General features: G+C 43.2%; 1 protein-coding gene across 1 annotated transcript in view; it reads left to right on the forward strand.

Moving 5' to 3' along the window:
* The first annotated feature begins 7,587 nt into the window (after nt 1-7,587).
* The window catches only part of LOC122254172 (uncharacterized), a 301,367-nt gene continuing 300,756 nt past the window's right edge, over nt 7,588-8,198 (forward strand). Inside the window, exon 1 of the mRNA XM_086538080.1 lies at nt 7,588-8,198. This exon is cut by the window's right edge and continues 457 nt beyond it. The gene's annotated coding sequence lies outside the window, so the exon portion shown is untranslated.

An 8,198-nucleotide genomic window follows, 5' to 3' on the forward strand; every position in this document is an offset into this window, starting at 1 on the left:
ATAGATAGATAGATAAATAGATGGATAGATAAATAGATAGATAGAGAGATAATAGAGCTAATAAATACACTAGAATAATTAGTGCAATACAAGTACTGGCATGACAAGCTAATAATCAATGAACAAGAAAACTGCACTCACATCATTAATATAGCCACCACCCCCGTCTCCCGAGAAAAGAAAAAGAAAGAAAAAATAAACAACAACAAAACTTTTCCAATAAAACATTACATGAATTTGTAAGCTCTTCCCCTAAATCTTCCTCGGAGATGTATTATCTATTTATTTATTTATTTTATGTAGAATCCCCAAGGGGCCTGATCTCCTAAGACTTGCCTTGGGTATATAAGTATGCTTTCAATGTTGTGTGTTCGAATGCAATTGCCTTCTGTGCCAGCCTTTGCTTCTACGAGATGGATAGATAGATAGAGAGATAGCTAGATAGATAGCTAGATAGATAGATAGATAGATAGAGAGAGGAGGGAGGGAGAGAGAGAGAGAGAGATTGATAGATAGATTGATAGATAGATAGATAGAGAGAGAGGAGGGAGGGAGAAAGAGATGGAGATAGATAGATAGAGAGGGACAGATAGATGGATAGACGCAGTTTATATCTTCCAAGAAATGAGAAAACAGCGCAGAAGCTAACAGTTACCTTGTCTCTTCCTGTAAATATGTTGTGAACATGGTCGTTGCAATGTTCTGCAATAATCTCAGTAAAGGCTAACTTGTTCACTCTGAGAAAGTTTTTTTTTTTTCCCTCAGTTGCGCATGGAGGTTACGTCCGCATCTTCTGTGCTCACGCAAACAATAAGTGGTCTTGAAGAATGGATTTCGTCTTCTCAAACTCAACCCTCGAAGAATTTATCGACTTTTTTGAAGTGACTGAGATTTGATTTTTCATTTTGCTATATCATCTGCTTGTAAAATCTAATTTACACTTAGTAATTGTAATTAATCTTTTTGTGTATTCCTTGTTTAGGACTAATATGTTTGCTGATTCTTTATTTGTAACTAATCTGTGGGTTCCTTGTTTATAACTAATCTCTATGTTGATCCCTTGCTTACTGCTAATATGTCTGTCGATTCCCTGTGGCTTTCTTGCTTATAATTGATCCGTCTGTGGCTTCCTTGCTTATAATTGATCTGTCTGTGGCTTCCTTGCTTATAATTGATCTGTCTGTGGCTTCCTTGCTTATAATTGATCTGTCTGTGGCTTCCTTGCTTATAATTGATCTGTCTGTGGCTTCCTTGCTTATAATTGGTCTGTCTGTGGCTTCCTTGCTTATAATTGATCTGTCTGTGGCTTCCTTGCTTATAATTGGTCTGTCTGTGGCTTCCTTGCTTATAATTGATCTGTCTGTGGCTTCCTTGCTTATAATTGATCTGTCTGTGGCTTCCTTGCTTATAATTGGTCTGTCTGTGGCTTCCTTGCTTATAATTGATCTGTCTGTGGCTTCCTTGCTTATAATTGGTCTGTCTGTGGCTTCCTTGCTTATAATTGGTCTATCTGTGGCTTCCTTGCTTATAATTGATCTGTCTGTGGCTTCCTTGCTTATAATTGGTCTGCCTGTGGCTTCCTTGCTTATAATTGATCTATCTGTGGCTTCCTTGCTTATAATTGGTCTGCCTGTGGCTTCCTTGCTTATAATTGATCTATCTGTGGCTTCCTTGCTTATAATTGGTTTGTCTGTGGATTCCTTGTTTATAATTGATCTGTCTGTGGATTCCTTGCTTATAATTGATCTGTCTGTGGATTCCTTGCTTATAATTGATCTGTCTGTGGATTCCTTGCTTATAATTGATCTGTCTGTGGATTCCTTGCTTATAATTGATCTGTCTGTGGCTTCCTTGCTCATAATTAGTCTGTCTGTGGATTCCTTGCTTATAATTGATCTGTCTGTGGCTTCCTTGCTTATAATTGATCTATCTGTGGCTTCCTTGCCTATAATTGGTCTGTCTGTGGCTTCCTTGCTTATAATTGGTCTGTCTGTGGATTCCTTGCTTACAATTGATTTGTCTATGGATTCCTTTCTTATAATTGATCTATCTGTGGCTTCCTATCATATAATTGATCTGTCTGTGGCTTCCTTCCTTATATTTGATTTGTCTGTGGCTTCCTTGCTTATAATTGATCCGTCTGTGGCTTCATTGCTTATAATTGGTCTATCTGTGGCTTCCTTGCTTATAATTGATCTATCTGTGGCTTCCTATCATATAATTGATCTGTCTGTGGCTTCCTTCCTTATATTTGATCTGTCTGTGGATTCCTTGCTTATAATTGATCCGTCTGTGGCTTCCTTGCTTATAATTGACCTGTCTGTGGCTTCCTTGCTTATAATTGATCTATCTGTGGCTTCCTTGCTTATAATTGACCTGTCTGTGGCTTCCTTGCTTATAATTGATCTGTCTGTGGATTCCTTGCTTATAACTAATATGCTCCGATTCCTTGCTTATGAATAATCTCTCCTGGCATGTAACTAATCTCTCTTCCCGATTCAAGCTTATAAAGAATTCAATAACCTGTACTTGAATTACGCAAACATGAGATAACACTTCAAAGAGGGATAATACAACCATTTCACACATTTCACCCTTATAATTTATGATTATTCCTGGTGTTATAATTGTTCTTGATGGCATAGTCACTCACCCTAATGTTTTGTTATTAGTTTCCTTACCATTATGTTATTCTATGATGTTAGTATGATATTATGATTATTCCTGGTGTTATAATTGTTCTTGATGGCATAGTCACTCACCCTAATGTTTTGTTATTAGTTTCCTTACCATTGTGTTATTCTATGATGTTATTATGATGTTATGATTATTCCTGGTGTTATAATTGTTCTTGATGTTATAATTACTCACCCTCATGTTATGATTACCCACCCTGATGTTATGATTTTTCACCTTAATGTTTTGTTATTAGTTTCGTTACGATATTGTTATTTCATGATGTTATTATGACATTATTATGATTTTTTTTATGTATTGATGAGTATCTTAAGTTGGGTATGTAGCTTGTCTCTGATGTTGTTGCTTGATTTTGTTTAGTATATGATTCTTTATTTCATTATGATGCTGTTGGTGTTAATGGTGGTAGCTATGGTGATGATGGTGGTGATGGTGAGAATGAAGGTGGTGGTGATGATGATGGTGGTTATGATGATGGTAGTCGTGTTGTTGATGATAATGGTGATGATGGGAATGGCTGATGATGATGACGGTGATGATGATGATGTGAGAGTAATGAAGATGATTATGATGACAATGTAAAAGAAATACAAAGGCTGGGGAAAAAAAAGGGGAGGAGAAAAAGAAAAGGAAATAGAGCAAGGGAAGAGAAGAGAAGATAATTAAGACGAATAAGTAGATAAATAAAAAATAAAGGTATTAATAAAAGCATTTTAATAAATAGATAATTGAATAAAGTAATAAATAGATATCTGGAGTAATAGATAGATTGTTGAATAGACAAGAAAAATAGATAGATATATGAATAGGAAATACAAGGAATGAATAAATAAATAAGATAGAAGACAAGCAAATAACTAAAAAAAATAAAAAAAATAATGCAACATAGGTTAGAAGAGAGACAAACAATTTATTCAGTTTATTCAAAACTGATAAATATGTAAATACAAAGAGGGGGTGAGGGCAAGGGATTGTATAACTTGTATAATTTTGGCAATAGATAAAATTCTTATGTAATATGCGTTATATCATCTTGGGAATTATGCACAGTTGTCTATTCATCTACCGGGTCTGTTCGTATCTTTCAATCTTTTTTTATCTATCAGTTCATTATTTTTGTTACCTTTTGTTTTGCTTAATCATATGTTTGTATCAGACTATATCTATCTACCTATCTGTCTATCTCTCTTTATTATTTTTTTCTTCATTTTTTTCTGTCTCTGTCTGGGTTTGTCTGTCAGTCAGTCTTCTCTCTCTCTCTCTTTCTCTCTCTCCCTCTGTCTCTCCCTCCCTCCATCTTCCCCTTCCTCCCTTTTCCCTCCCTCCCTCTTCCCCTTCCTCACCCACACCCACTCATAAACACATAGATTATGATATAAAGAAATAAAGGAATTAATCTTTCCTCCATAAAGATCAACCTTCATAATGAAATTGACGCTTCGTGCTTGACCTTGAAGAGGGATTTGACCTGAGGAGCCGTGGAGGATGCTTAAGGTCACTTCATTTTCCTCTTCGTTTGTCTTGAGTTAAACAAAAGGAAGAATAGCGAGAAGAGGTGAAGATTAGAAAAAAAATGAAGGTTAAAGGTTAGAAAAAGTAAAAAAAAATGGACGAGTAAACTAGATAAGGTAAACGAAAGTAAAAAGAAAGTAAGGGATATGAGAAGAGGATGAAAATAAACAAAATGAGTTAAGAAGCGGAAGAAACAATGGAGGGAAAAAAGAGAGAAAATAAAATAAAAAAAAAGAAAAGAATTTTTTTTAACAAAAACAGTAAAAACAAGTGGAAAAAAGAGGTGAAAAAATCTGACAGCAACAGCGGAGAATGATATGACACACGACACGGGGATGGAAAAAAAGAGAGGAAGTGTCAGGTGTCGTAAAATGATTCGTCTGCAGAACCAAAACAAGCGAAGGAAGAGTGAAAGAAAATTGTGTAAAAGAACAGACGAGAAGGCAACTGAAGGACAACGTCTTAAAAGAGATATGATTTGGTGTGTGTATGTATGTATGTATGTGTGGAGGGGGGGTGGGGTGGGGGGTGAAGGGGAGGGGGGTTGAGGGTGAGGGTGTGGAGGAAGGGGTGGGGGTGGTGAAAGGGGGTGGGGGTGAGGGTGAGATTGTGAGGGTGTGGAGAAAGGGATGGGGGTGGTGAAAGGGGGGAGGGGTTGAGGGTGAGATTGTGAGGGTGTGGAGGAAAGGGTGGGGGTGAAGGGGAGGAGGGTTGAGGGTGTGGAGGAAGGGGTGGGGGGTGAAAGGGGGTGGGGGTGAGGGTGAGATTGTGAGGGTGGAGAGGAAGGGATGGGGGGGTGACTGAAAGGGGGGAGGGGTTGAGGGGGTGAGGGTGAGGTTGTGAGGGTGGAGAGGAAGGGGTGGGGGTGAGGGTGAGATTGTGAGGGTGTGGAGGAAGGGAGGGGGGGGGTGAAAGGGGGGAGGGGGTGAGGGGGAGATTGTGAGGGTGTGGAGGAAGGGGGGGGGGGGGGGAAAGGGGGGAGGGTTGGGGGTGAGATTGTGAGGGTGTGGAAAAAGGGATGGGGTGGTGAGAGGGGGGGGGGGGGGGGGTGAGGGTGAGGTTGTGAGGGTGTGGAGGAAGGGATGGGGGGTGAAAGGGGGGAGGGGTGGGGGGTGAAAGGGGGGGGGGGGGGGGGGGGGGAGGGTGAGGTTGTGAGGGTGTGGAGGAAAGGGTGGGGGTGAGGGTGAGATTGTGAGGGTGTGGAGGAAGGGATGGGGGGGGTGAAAGGGGGGAGGGGTTGAGGGTGAGATTGTGAGGGTGTGGAGAAAGGGGTGGGGGTGGTGAAAGGGGGGGGGGGCTGCGGGGGAGATTGTGAGGGTGTGGAGAAAGGGGTGGGGGTGGTGAAAGGGGGGAGGGGTTGGGGGTGAGATTGTGAGGGTGTGGAGAAAGGGGTGGGGGTGGTGAAAGGGGGGAGGGGTTGGGGGTGAGATTGTGAGGGTGTGGAGAAAGGGGTGGGGGTGGTGAAAGGGGGGAGGGGTTGGGGGTGAGATTGTGAGGGTGTGGAGAAAGGGGTGGGGGTGGTGAAAGGGGGGAGGGGTTGGGGGTGAGATTGTGAGGGTGTGGAGAAAGGGGTGGGGGTGGTGAAAGGGGGGAGGGGTTGGGGGTGAGATTGTGAGGGTGTGGAGAAAGGGGTGGGGGTGGTGAAAGGGGGGAGGGGTTGGGGGTGGTGAAAGGGGGGAGGGGTTGGGGGTGAGATTGTGAGGGTGTGGAAAAAGGGATGGGGTGGTGAGAGGGGGGGGGTGGGGGTTGAGGGTGAGGTTGTGAGGGTGTGGAGGAAGGGATGGGGGGTGAAAGGGGGGAGGGGTGGGGGGTGAAAGGGGGGAGGGGTTGGGGGGTTGAGGGTGAGGTTGTGAGGGTGTGGAGGAAAGGGTGGGGGTGAGGGTGAGAATGTGAGGGTGTGGAGGAAGGGATGGGGGGGGGGTGAAAGGGGGGAGGGGTTGAGGGTGAGATTGTGAGGGTGTGGAGAAAGGGGTGGGGGTGGTGAAAGGGGGGAGGGGTTGGGGGTTGAGGGTGAGATTGTGAAGTTGGGGAAGAAGGGGTGTGGGGTGAGGGTGAGGTTGTGGAGGAAGGGGTGGGGGGTGAAAGGGGAGGGGGGTTGAGGGTGTGGAGGAAGGGGTGGGGGTGGTGAAAGGGGGTGGGGTGAGGGTGAGATTGTGAGGGTGTGGAGGAAGGGGTAGGGGTGAGGGTGAGGTTGTGAGGGTGGAGAGGAAGGGGTGGGGGGTGAGTGTGAGGTTGTGAAGGTGGAGAGGAAGGGGTGGGGGGGTGAAAGGGGGGAGGGGTTGAGGGTGAGGTTATGAGGGTGGGGAGGAAGGGGTGTGGGGTGAGGTTGGGGAAGAAGGGGTGTGGGGTGAGGGTGAGGTGAGGATGGGGAGGAAGGGGTGTGGGGGTGAGGGTGAGGTTGTGAGGTTGGGGAGGAAGGGGTGTGGGGGTGGGGGTGAGGTTGTGAGGGTGGGGATGGAGGGAGTATAAGAATGGGACAGATGGGGAGTCAGTGGGGTGGGGGGGGGGGATAGATGGATAGATAGATAAATAAACATAAAAATATATAGACAGATAGATAGATATGAATATATATAGAGAGAAAGACAGATATTTACGAATAGATACGTAGATAGATAAATAGATAGACATGACAAAAAAAAAAAAAAAAAAAAAAACGAATATACAGAGGAAAAAGAAATAAACAAGCACAGAAGCCACACAAACACACACGCCACCTAAATATGTACCTTGAGAGACGACAAGTCAACACTGGAACGGAAGTCAAAGACAAATCAAAAGTAGATGAATGTTTCCTGCCATTAATACAAAAAATAATGGAAATAAGGGAGAGAAAAAAGGGGAGACAGGATACGAAAAGGAGAGGGAAAAGGATGAATGGAAAGAGAGAGGGAGTGAAAGAGAAGGGTGGGGAAAAAGGGGAGGGAAAAAAGAGGACAGGAAGTGTGAGGGAGCTAGGGAGATAGAGTGACGGAGTGAGAGAGAGAGAAAAGGAGATGAAGATATATATATACGAGAGAGAAGATGGTAGAATGCAGTAACGCATTTTAATATATGCAAATATTTATATATATATATATATATTATATATATATATATATAATATATACATATATTCATATATATATATATATATATATATATATATATATATATATATATATATATATATAGAATATATATATATATATATATATATATATATATATATATATATATATATATATATATATATATATATAATATAGAAAGAGAGACAAAGATATAGAGAAAAAGATAAGGAGAGAAAAGAGCGGGCAGAGACCCGAGAGATGAAGAGAGAGAGAGAGAGAGAAATAGTGAGAAGAAGAGAGAAAGAGAGAAGGAAAGAGATAGAGAAAAAAAAGGTCGCTTAGCGCTATCGAGAGCAAAGCGAGCGGGCGAGCGAGCGAGCGAGCGAGCGAGGGAGCAAGAGGGACCGGCCAGGGAGGGAGGGCAAGGCATCGAGGAAGGACAGTCGCTGGTTGGCAGCCGAGCACAACACACGGAACCCGAGGAGCTTCTCACTCGTCACTCGCTCGCTCGCTCGCTCGCTCACTCACTCACTCGCCGACACGCGCCGCGACACTTGCCTCTCATGTCTTCGAAGACTTTGGCCAAGTCGATGACCGCCCCCTGGGAACGCTATGGCATGAGGGCGAGGGACTAGCGATGCCCCGGGAATTCATGAATGCTCGACTGCATCCCCTGAAGAGGTGACTAGAAGCGCGTTGATCCTGCCGTGGTGACGTTCGGCCGAGATTTTGAGATTAAGGAGAAGAGCCGAAGGAATTTTGCTTGCTTTTCATTGAATTGCTGTTTTTTGTTTTTTTTTTCTTCTTTTTTAAAAATCTGTTGTTGTCATGGCTCTCGGATTAATGGATGTAGAGTAAGATAGATAGACAGAGGGAGAGAGAGAGAGAGAGAGAGATAACAGTAATCATAACAAAAAGGACGAGGATTAGAGATAT

The sequence above is a fragment of the Penaeus japonicus genome, unplaced genomic scaffold, assembly GCF_977035675.1.
Source record: "Penaeus japonicus unplaced genomic scaffold, GWHDUDI00000001_assembly GWHDUDI00000006, whole genome shotgun sequence".
Classification (NCBI taxonomy): Eukaryota; Metazoa; Arthropoda; class Malacostraca; order Decapoda; family Penaeidae; genus Penaeus; species Penaeus japonicus.